This window comes from Xyrauchen texanus, chromosome 40, assembly GCF_025860055.1.
Source record: "Xyrauchen texanus isolate HMW12.3.18 chromosome 40, RBS_HiC_50CHRs, whole genome shotgun sequence".
In the NCBI taxonomy this organism is placed as follows: Eukaryota; Metazoa; Chordata; class Actinopteri; order Cypriniformes; family Catostomidae; genus Xyrauchen; species Xyrauchen texanus.
In genome coordinates, this window is record NC_068315.1 from 33,051,098 (window position 1) to 33,062,000 (window position 10,903).

The window sequence follows — 10,903 nt, forward strand, 5'->3', positions numbered from 1 at the left end:
AGGCGGAGCCATGGGAGGCTCAGGAGGCGGAGCAGAGGGAGGCTCAGGAGGCGTAGCAGTGGGAGGCTCAGGAGGCGGAGCTGAGGGAGGTGGCGCCATAGGAGGCTCTAGAGGCGGAGCCATGGAAGGCTCGGGAGGCAGAGCTGAGGGAGGTGGCGCCATAGGAGGCTCTAGAGGTGGAGCCCTGGAAGGCTCTGGAGATGGAGCCGTAGGAGGCGGAGCCGTGGAAGTCTCAGGAATTGAAGCCATGGGAGGCTCGAGGGGTGGAGCCCTGGGAGGTAGAGCCGTGAAAGGCCCTAGAGGCGGAGCCCTGGAAGGCGGAGCCCTGGGAGGTTCGGGAGGCTCGAGAGGCGGAGCTAAGGGAGGCGGCCCCATAGGAGGCTCTAGAGGCAGAGACCTGGAAGGCTCTGGAGGCGGCGCCATGGAGGGCTCTGGAATTGAAGCCATGGGAGGCTCGAGGGGCGGAGCCCTGGAAGGCAGAGCCGTGGAAGGTTCTAGAGGCGAAGCCCTAAGAGGCTGGAGAGGCGGAGCCGTGGGAGGCCGAGCCCTGGGAGGCTCGGGAGGCGGAGCCTTGGGAGGCAGAGCTGTGGAAAGCTCAGGGGGCAGAGCCATGGAAGGCCCGGGAGGCAGAGCCATGGAAGGCAGAGCTGTGGAAAGCAGAGCAGTGGAAGGCTGTGCTGTGGAAGGCGGAGCCCAGGGAGGTCCGGAAGACGGAGCCATGGAAGGTTTTGAAGGCGGAGCCATGGAAGGCCCGGGAGGCGGAGCCGTGGGAGGCCCGTGAGGTGGAGCCGTGGGAGGCTCGAGGGGCGGAGCCATGGGAGGCGGAGCCCTGGGAGGCTCGGAAGGCGGAGACCTGGGAGGTGGAGCCCTGGGAGGCTCGGTAGGCGGAGCCCTGGAAGGCGGAGCCCTGGGAGACTCGGGAGGCGGAGCCCTTGAAGGGGGAGCCCTGCGAGGCTTGGGAGGCGGAGCCCTAGGAGGCTCGGGAGGCGGAACCCTGGGAGGCAGAGCCCTGGGAGGCTCGGGAGGCAGAGCCCTGGGAGACTCGGGAAGCGGAGCCCTTGAAGGGGGAGCCCTGGGAGGCTTGGTAGGCAGAGCCCTGGGAGGCGGAGCCCTGGGAGGCGGAGCCCTGGGAGTCTCGGGAGGTGGAGCCCTGGAAGACTCGGGAGGCGGAGCCCTGGGAGGCTCAAGAGGAGCCCTGGAAGACTCGAGAGGCTTGAGAGGCGGAGCCCTGGGAGGCTCGGGAGGCTCGAGAGGAGGAGCCCTGGGAGGCTCGAGAGACTTGAGAGGCGGAGCCCTGGGAGGCTCAGGAGGAGGAGCCCTGGAAGACTTGAGAGACTTGAGAGGAGGAGCCCTGGGAGGCTCAGGAGGAGGAGCCCTGGGAGGCTCAAGAGACTTGAGAGGCGGAGCCCTGGAAGGCTCGGGAGGTGCTGGCTCTTGGACGGTCATGGCTGCTGGCGCTGGCTCTGGGACGGTCGAGGCTGCGGGGCTGGCTCTGGGACGGTCGAGGCTGCGGCGCTGGCTCTGGGATCGGTTGAGGCTGCGGCGCTGGCTCTGGGACGGTCGAGGCTGCGGCGCTGGCTCGCTGACCGTGGCAGGCGGAGACTGGGGAGCAGAAGCCTTTCCTCTTCTCCTCCTCCGGCGGACGAGCTGGCAACGCTGGCTCTGGGACTGACGAGGCTGGCAACGCTGGCTCGCTGGCCGTGGCAGGCACGGAAAGCCCAGAGGCGGAAACCGGATCGAGAGAGGTGGTTCCCCGGCAGCGAAGTTCTTTCAAGATTAGACTCACATATTCCTTCCACGTGAGGTCTCCGAGTCCGCAATTCCCTCTGCCGACGTGTTGGTAGCCCGAGCCGGTAAATGGTCTTCGGGATGTGTCGTCGGCCGGTGTGGATGGCAACAGTGGAAAAGAAGTGAGAGTACTCGTGGATGGTCAAACCGCCTGGGCCAGTTCCGTAAAGAAAGCTGCTAGATCCATATTTGGTGGTTAGTTCTTCTGTGACATAGCAGGCAGAGAAAGAGGATCTAAATGCAACCGTTTATTTACTAAACAAAGAAAACTAAGAATCAAAGAAAAGCACTGAAAACCTGGCACAGAGCAAACCAAAAACATGCAAGAACTAACACAGGAGACAGGGAAACCAAGGACTTAAATACAGAAAGGAACAAACAAGGGAATAAGGAACACCTGGGTGAAATAATCAGGGAATGAGAACTAATCAGGGGAAAACCAATCATAAAATGAAACTACAAAAGGACTACAAAAATCAAACAGGAAACAGGAACTAAACTAAACTTCAAAATAACAGCACAAAAACAAAAGACAACAGAGAACATGACATTAATTCCTAGCTCACATATACTGTTTCCCTTACAAACAATGGTAACGTACACAACACTTTAACCCATGCAGTGTACATTTATCATAACAAATTCGCTACATATATTGGTGTGAGAATCTGGGCACTTTAACTGATTACTGTTTATTTGTGCATTGTGGAACGTGTTGACGTTCATATACATCGATGAAACTGTTTCCATTAGTGTTGACCAAATCACAAATCACTGGTGTTGGATGCTATGGCAACGATAGTTCACGGGAATTCCTAAAGAGACTCTTCCAGGGCAATTTACAGCGCATGCGCAAACTGCCGACGCTATATTGTAAACACAGTACAGCTAACCTAATAGCATAACACAACACCGCCAAACTAACTAGTCAGCAAACTTTCATTGAAACCCCTAAATACACTACAAGAGAAACACGATCGCGTTTGCATTGATGTTTCCGGCCAAGCTGAGAATAGAAGCGAAGGACGGTCACAAAGTATTTACATGTCCGAAACATGCGCTGTCTTTTATAGAATCATAGAGTCCTTCATTTGGAATGGTAAACATCCCAGGTTAAATTTCAATAAGTTACACAGGCCTACCCAAGATTTTGTTTTATTATTATGCATTCATTTACATTTACATTTATGCATTTGGCAGACGCTTTTATCCAAAGTGACTTACAGAGCCCTTATTACAGGGACAATCCCCCTGGAGCAATCTGGAGTTAAGTGCCTTGCTAAAGGACACAATGGGGTTCGAACCAGTGTCCTTCTGATTACCAGATTACCAGTTATGTGCTTAGACCACTACACCACCACCACACCAGCTCATTGGTCAATTCCTCCTGAGAGAGCCCCTCACTGGTTTGAAATTGAACAGAAATTTCTTGCCCCTATTTTACAATTACAAAGCCTTTCTGTTAAACTTACCGGAGAAGTTAAGTCACACCCCATTATCTCGCATCTGCACGCACTATGAACAAAAATGTTGCCTTTATTTAAATGGAGCATATGGCTAAACCCAAAGTTGCGTATTGCCCCTTTCTGCTGGTCGGAGAGGATTGTAAGGGATTGTGTGGCCATAGGTACTAAATGTGTTTCATTTGTTATATGTTAAATTGTCGTTTTTAATCACTACACAAAGCTGTAATTAACTGTAGAATAAAAAATAAAATAAAAAATAGAACTTTAGATTGGTAAATACAGTGTTCCTGTATATAATGTATAGACCTAATAAATATGAGTGGTGGTGGCGTAGTGGGCTAAAGCACATGACTGTTAATCAGAAGGTCACTGGATCGAACCCCACAGCCACCTCCATTGTGTCCTTGAGCAAGGCACTTAAATCCAGGTTGCTCCAGGGGGATTGTCCCTGTAATAAGTGCACTGTAAGTCGCTTTGGATAAAAGCGTCGGCCAAATGCATAAATGTAAATGTAAATATTATAATTCAGATAATAAAAATACATTAAATGATATTATGGCAAAAAAAAAAAAAAGTAAAGCTTTTAGACAAAACAAAAAGTGGCTTTAAAAGTAAAAATATTGTTTGTTTTATTTACATATCATGAAAATTTTCAACCCTGCTACAGGCCAACTTCCCTCTGCTCTATTTTTAATTGTTGGTCTATGTACTTGCGCGTCAGACAGATGCTTTTATGGTGTCTCACTAGTTTTATGACCTCTAGTCATTAGTGCTGTGTTTTCAGGATGCTGTGTCAAGTTAAACGTGAAACTTCTCGAGATCAATTGTGGCGCTGACGGCCCCTACTGTATCAAAGTGGTACATCAAGCTTGATTTTACATACAGGTCGGAGGTATGATTATTTGCCTACATTTTTTCATGTGTTACTTTTCATATAATTAATCACACTAAATTATTGTGTTAAATCAACAGTCCTAGTTTCAATAAATACTCTTTCATTTCAGTTGTGTTCTGAAATGTACAGTATGGTTTTATAGTGCAATGAACTTTAAAGATTTTGTAAAATGTTTTTCCTCTTGTCATGACTCCATTATGGTTTCAGAATAGAATTTACGCTTCATTGTCAGTTTCCATCACCCACTTCAACGCAAGACAAAGCACAGAATATTTTCTTAAATTGGGTCATACACATCAGATGTGCGGACTTACATTGTTGTGAATGGCTTTTTCAAGCAACGCTTTTCCAAGATTGCCACAAACCTAAAGGAAGAAAGACACAAATCTACAAATAAAAATCTTTGAGCTGTCAGTGCTGTTCACAAGCTTCAAGAAAATTCACTAGATGTTTCAGAGCTACCAGCTCTTCTCATTACTTCTATTGTATATTTTCATAATGTATATTGTTTCAGAGCAGTTTACAGAGATTAGTGTCTTAATACTTCCAGTAAATTACCACAAACCTGTGAGAACCAATGTCATTTGGTGAGCGGGCTATTCTTACCCACATTGCCAAAAGAATGTGGACAACATGTAAAGTCTATCATAAAACGGATAGTTCCTGCTCTAGTTTCAAATTTGATGAGCTGCGTTCAAATTTGTTGTACAATACAGATAAATGCACCTGTGATGGCACATTCTATTTTAATGGATCAACTGTACCCAGTCTACAGTTTGGCTAATGATTTGTATTACTTGGGAAGAGTTGCTGATACAGATTACTAATATAAATAAATACATTTATTTAGCAGAGTTGTTTCTGCTTTTATATGAAAGCGAAAATAACCGTCTCAGTTACAGTCATTTTACAAGGTTTTAGGAATTTTGCTTGGTGTCATGCATAAGGACACCCTTTACTGATGTTAAAATCACTGTAACACACAGCTACAGGTGACTTATTATATAGCTTTCTGGAATACTTAATTGTGATTGGTCAATGACAGCTGTGGATTCTGTGATCAAATATTTTGGTATAATGAGCACTATAACAAATTTATAATTTATCATGTTACCAAGCAACCGATTTCCTACATAGCTATGCTAGTTTTATGTCTCTTGCATCACTTTTTACATTGTATACTCACATAATAAAAGCATTTATACACAAATCAATATTTCTTGTCCATGTATTTACTTATTAGGATACTGGACAAGTCAGACCAGAAATATATACTCCATATTATGACCTCTTCCAAGTTAAGGACAGGGTAAATACAAGAGGTTTGGTGGTTCCACAATGTATTCCTCCAGGTCCAATAGATTGACTATCCACCAGTAAATCACCAAGAGCATCTTTAATGCCTGTAACAACCACATTCACATCCTTATTGAGGAAACTGTCCACTTTCTATACACAGATATGATATGTTTGACTGATTGGTTAAAATCATGTACTATTAGCACAAGTTCATTGTTCTCTTTTGTATGTAGAGGATGAACATGTCTCACCCCTCCCAGTTGGCTGATGTCAGTAAGTGTAACTTACTGATATTTCTTCACCTCATGCAGGTAGAAGCATTTGCCCTTCACACCAGCACATACATCTGCACTCATTGTAGAGCTAAAAAAAAAACTTCATGAGTTTATTTGCATATATTCTTCTATGGGAGCCATTTGTGAAACTCAGTACTAACCTGTGAAATTCAATATCATGTTAGAAAATGTATTATTTTGAATAATACATTTGAAAATAACTTTTAAATAAATAAATGCCCCCTCTTTTGGCATAGAAGCAACGAAAATACAGTGAAATACAACAAAAGACATCTTATCTGGTTATTGTCAGACTGACCACACCAAACAGAACATGAGGGTAATTCACTTGTGTCTGTAGGGCTGGACTCACCTGCACCTCTATTTGACAGTTGCTATCGAATATACAATACATCTCTAAATTAGTTAAAAAATAATTAATCAAAGCAGTGTTGTCATTGCACTGAAAGTGCAGATGCCCTATATCTAAAAATGCTAATAGCTATTGACTCCTTTTGTCTAATGTCACGAGACTGGTCTTCATAGATTCCGTGGTTCATGCCAAGAATAATGATACCAATTATGTCATGATCAAACAAAGTTCCTGTCCGCCATTTTTAAATGTTTTGAAAACATACTTTTTCAAACTCCTCCTAGACTGTTTGTCCAATTTGCATGAAAATAGGCATCATCTAGAGCAGGGGTGACCAACCCTGCTCCCGGAGAGCTACCTTCCTGCAGAGTTTAGAACCAACCCTAATCAAACACACTTGAACCAGCTTATCAAGGTCTTTAGGATTTCTTGAAAATGACAGGCAGGTGTGTTGGAGCTAAACTCTGCAGGAAGGTAGCTCTCCAGGAGCAGGATTGGTCACCTCTGATCTAGAGGCACTCACAACAGAATATTGATAAACCATACCATTTTCGAATGACACTTCAACGAATTCGATAAAGAACGCGCAAAGTTGAACTTAAGGCTGTATCTCCGCAATGGTTTGACGGATTGGGATGAAACTTGGTATGTGTCATCACCATTAGACCATGAGGTTACTTGTGGCATTTTGGTGCACTGCCCCCTTCTGGTCAGGAGATAGAAAAATGGCTATTTTGGCTTATAACCAGCGCTGGCGGTATGGGGGCAATGCCCCCCCCAAATGTCTTTTATGCCCCCCCCCAAATTGAATTATGATATAATTTACAAAAAAATATCAGTTTAATTTAATTCACATTTCAGTGAGAAATAATAAAAATATATGTCTACAAACTGCTCATTATCTGAAAATATAATAAAGCCAACATAAAACCAGTGTGGCGCTGTGAGGAACCCCCTGCCGCCTCCAATCACGACGACGTTAAATCGTTAATACATGAATGAAATGATTTTCAGTTGGCGCTGCATTCAAAACTCTCCAAAAATGGACATTAGGAAATGGTTCAAAACCACAGTTTCTCCTTCAAGTTCCACGCCGATTAACGATTCTGCTGACCCCATACAGCAAGACAACGACAGCTCGGCTAACATTTGTGACTCCGTCGGGCGTGGCGCTAACATCGTAGCTTCCCAAGCTAGCACACATTATGGATTTAGTAGGAGTGGAGATAGTGGAGTCGGAGTTCTGCGTCGCGACGCCGATTTCTCCAGTCCCAAATGGAAGACGACTCAGAGGAGAAATGGACAGTCCAGAGACTGTTGTCCAAACATTACAAAACGCTTAAGGCGATGCCCACTGTGTTGACGGCACTCCAACTGGCTTTGGTATTTGGTGCTTCTACCGCCACCTCGCGAAAATTCGTTCTCCACGCTCAAAAATGTGTTTTCAGAACACAGAAGCAGCATGCTTCACACAAGAAAGGCCAGACTAGTTCAACTTGCATTCGAGAAGGACTTGACAAAAAAGTGTTGTGGTGCATGGAAGGACGCTGTTCTCAGGAAGTTCCAATCAGCTCACAAGCGGCGTCTTCAGCTTTTCTAACTGTAAGTTAAATTTAAAGTTTCATGCTGACCGGTTGTTAGTGTATTTATCTAACTGGCATTATGTACTGTCAAAGTTCAATATATTGTGTTGTCACGTTATGTTGTTGTGATGAGACTAATAGTTTAGTAGGCCTATTTGGTTCAGTTTTTTTACGCTATCCGTTGTCCTGAAATGTCACTCCCTCCGAGGAGAACTACTGTCCTGTCAGTGTGTATGACACTATGTGTATGTTTGTTAGCTATAATAAAGCTGTGGTCAGAATCGGTCTTGCAATTTTTTTTATAGGCCTATTTAACCCTTATTTAATCAAATTTCTTAAGAGTTGCACGTCTTGCAACAATGTGTAATGGTTTATGTGTTTATTGTATGGGCTGCATCACTTCATGGTAATAGCTAACAGAAAAGGCAGTAGCAATAATAAATATAGGATATCTGATATCCGAAAAAAGTCCCCATACCTAGTGCCCACCCATTGAAAATAAATGCCCCCCTGCTGAGCGCAGCCTGGAGCCGGCTCTGCTTATAACTCTTGAACGCTTTCCTGCATGATAACCATCATGCCCAGATACTCTAACTCTAACAGACTCTAACCAAAAACATGTCACAAAGCTTATTTTGCTGCTCATGGTGCCTATAATTGGCTTGACCCCATTATCGCTGCTTGCAGCTATATTTATATTTAGGGCCCAAGCACTGAAAGTGTGTGTCACGAACCCCGCTCCTCTGCCCCATCCCCGCTTCGTCGCACACACACTCACTCCTCAAGCTCGCACGCTCGTTCCGCCCCCTCGAGCTCGCACGCTCGTTACGCCACCCCCCCACCCCCCGCTCGAGCCCTCACGCCCACTTTGCTCCTACTCGCTCACATGCTCGTAGGCAATCTCCCTTCCTCGAGTTTCTCACGCGTTTCCAATCCCCCAGAACATTATGACCACCTGCACTCGCGTCATCTGCACTCCTGCACATTAGTTTCACCTGCACTCGTCTCATCACCTTTCATTGTTTACACCTGCACCTATAAATACCACAATAAATACCACAGCACATCCGTTTCACGGGGGTTGGTTATTGTATTTAGTTTCCCGTGTCTTTGCCCCCCGCTAGTCTCGTCTAGTTTTGACCTCCTCTCGTTCACCTCTTAGCTTGCCAGCTCCCTTGTTCCCCTGTCTTTTGCTCCCACTAGTCTCGTCATTTTCCTCTTGATTCCCCGGCTTTCGACCTCACGCTCCCTTTGACTACTCTTCACTGGATTTGCCCTTTTTCTGTACTTTTGCCTGCCTGCAATAAAACGCAGTTTTTGACTTACATTGTGACTGTCTCTTCTTGTGCGGGTTACAGTGTGGAGCAAACAAATAGTTGTTTGTTGGTAACCAGTTGTTAATTTATGCTTTGAAGAATTACGTGCGAACATGCCATATTCTAAACTAATTTATGTCCTCATTTGCCCTACGTTAATTTAGAGGCTATTTAAACAGTTGTGCATATGAATGACGAATGCAGACTCAAAGTTATTGTTTCATTTATTTTGACAGTGCACAGAAAAAACATTATCTACATATTTTTCAATAAATAATTATATTATAGCAAAAATGTCAAATTAATCAGTTAGCAAAAATGTTTAAATTACAATAAAACATTGAGATAGACAGATAGATTGATTGACCGATTCTCTGAATGGTGATTCATGAGACTGTCAACACATTTAGACACCATTAGGCCAAGACATCAAAGATGCTAAATTACAAACATATATTTAAATATGGAACAGTGTTGCCATGGCGATTCACTAAATGAATGTCAAGAATAGGAAAACAGGAAGTGTCTCATATCTTTTGCGTGCATTGTTTCATTTAGATTAATATTGAGTGGTATTTTTTGTTTTTTTCTAATAACATGGATGTGGCGCGATAAAATAAAAACAACGAAAATTATAACTATTCTGATAACACAACTATTAGATATAACAAATATTTTGTAGACACAATAAGAAGTATCCAAGAAAATGAAGAAAGAAAATCTCATGGTTATTCAAATCAGAGATCAATGAACATTTTTGATTTAAAGCATTTATTCAATCAAAGCATAATTGTACACTTTTGTCAGAATATAACCTGCTCTTTTGTCTGCTATTTTCTCAGTCAGTAGTATATAATTAGTAAAATAACTTATTATTGTTTCATTCTGTTGGTCTCTGACCATAATGTTAAAAATCAACTAAATTATTTTCCAAGGGACCCTTTTTCTCTCTTTTTTTTTTTTTTTTACAATGTAGGCAAGTACATTCCAGATAGCACTTAAGTTGGTTTTAAAAACATTGAGAATTAGACTTGAAAACATAACATTGCAACCTTTAACCCACCTGGGCTATTTAAAAATGCACATTGGCTGTCCATGTTCATTTTTGACCAGAAACAGTACAGAATAACAGGTGTAACTTTTTTATGATCACATTTCTTCTTCCCTGAAGTAATAACAATAAAATGATGCACTTCTTTTGGAATTTTATGCTATTGGGATTTTATTTACCTGAACATTTCTCAATTACACCATTCATTCAATAATATACAATAGATAGCTTCAAAGACTGTGTGGTCAGTATTGCCTGTTGTAACACAGTTTTACATAATCTAATTTTAGATTTAGATTAGATTATCACTATTTACTCATTTGGATATAAATTTAGACTTTTATCAAACTATTCTTGGTCAAAGTAAAAAAATAACATTGTTTTGAAGTGCCAGTTTTTGCAATAATGTCACACTATGTTTACAGTCAAACCTGACCATCAGTGTTACAAAGAGAAGACATAGAATAAGCATTTTGTTACCAATAATGTATTTCAAATGTCTATATTCAATAACTCAAAGTACATTTTATTTATTTATTTATTTATTAGTTTCTTTCAGTTACTTTGTTTCCATAACAGAAAGATGCAGTATTATGTTTGGAAGTTGCAACTCATTCTGTTCTATATTGTGGCTGATTTATTTATTTTATTTGACACATTTCAAAAGGTTACTCTGTGTTTTAGTCACACCAATTCTTTTTGTGTGTGCTTGTTTGTTTGTTTTGATCTTTGGATGTTTTATAATCCCACCTCTTAATTTCGTGTATGTGTGTTCTGCAGTGGAGCTGATGAGCTATCATAAAAAAATATTTGTATTTGACAAAATTAAATAAAAAGTGCTGTGCCATGGTCTCTCC